Below are 917 nucleotides of genomic sequence, written 5' to 3'. Positions count from 1 at the left end.
GTGATGCTCTATTTTAGCCTATCAACTTTAGAAGAAGAAAATCTGCTAGTGAACAATATGTCCTGACAGCAGTGTGGCTTGAGAAACACTGTCGACTGCACATTTGAGGTTGATTCTGTTTGGTCTTTCTGAAGAGCTCTTTGGCTAAATGTCAAAACCCTTTAAAATATGCAATTTATCAATAAAGCTGATTTAAAGATCTGTGTTTCTATTCTTCAAATATCTTTTTTTTTTAGACCAAGTCTTGATTTTTATTACTTAAAAAAGTTGCACATCTATTTTGCTTTCTGACTCTGTGCTTGTGCCTTCAACACTTTCACAACGATTTTCTGCTCCTCAATAAGGAAAGCCTGCTTGATCCTGTCACGGACACACTTGGCACACATGGAACCACCATAGGCCCTGCTGACATGCTTCTTTGTCTTAGACAATCTCATAAGGACTTTGGGTCTCACGGCACAAACCCCTCGCAGTCTGCCTGGGCACACGCCACATTCGGATTTAGGTGCTTTCCCAACCTTCTTGGTGTAGAGGTAAACAATCCTGTTGCCAGGGGTTCGAGACAGCCTAGTTTTGTTAGAGGCTGTGTTGTAGGAAAGCCTACGACAGTATGTCAAATGCTGGACCATCCTGAGTGCCTCTAAGCACCATCCCCAGAAGAGGAAAAGTTCTTCAAATATCTTAAGGAAATTATGGAATTGTATACAGATGTGTGATGGGGAGAAACTGTCGCAGCACTTTTTTTCCTCTGTTAAATACAGAAGTAAAAAATTGTTTAAGGTGGACCTGACGACCAGTGCCTGTAGGACCAGCACTAGTGTGGCAGAGGCAGGATGACCCTCCTGTGCAAGTCTGAGACCAGCCTAGTCTACATGATGAGTTAGCTAGTCAGGGCTGCATGGTGAGTTAACCAGTCA

At 42.9% G+C, this 917-nt stretch overlaps 1 pseudogene across 1 annotated transcript; it reads right to left on the bottom strand.

Moving 5' to 3' along the window:
- Window positions 1-238: 238 nt before the first annotated feature.
- LOC110318439 lies at window positions 239-659 on the bottom strand (annotated as a pseudogene). The gene has a single exon (XR_002380366.1). The product of XR_002380366.1 is annotated as a 60S ribosomal protein L34 pseudogene (transcript).
- Between the last annotated feature and the right edge of the window lie 258 nt (window positions 660-917).

This window comes from Mus pahari, chromosome 3, assembly GCF_900095145.1.
Source record: "Mus pahari chromosome 3, PAHARI_EIJ_v1.1, whole genome shotgun sequence".
NCBI lineage: Eukaryota > Metazoa > Chordata > Mammalia > Rodentia > Muridae > Mus > Mus pahari.
This window is presented reverse-complemented; position numbering and strand designations above follow the sequence as displayed.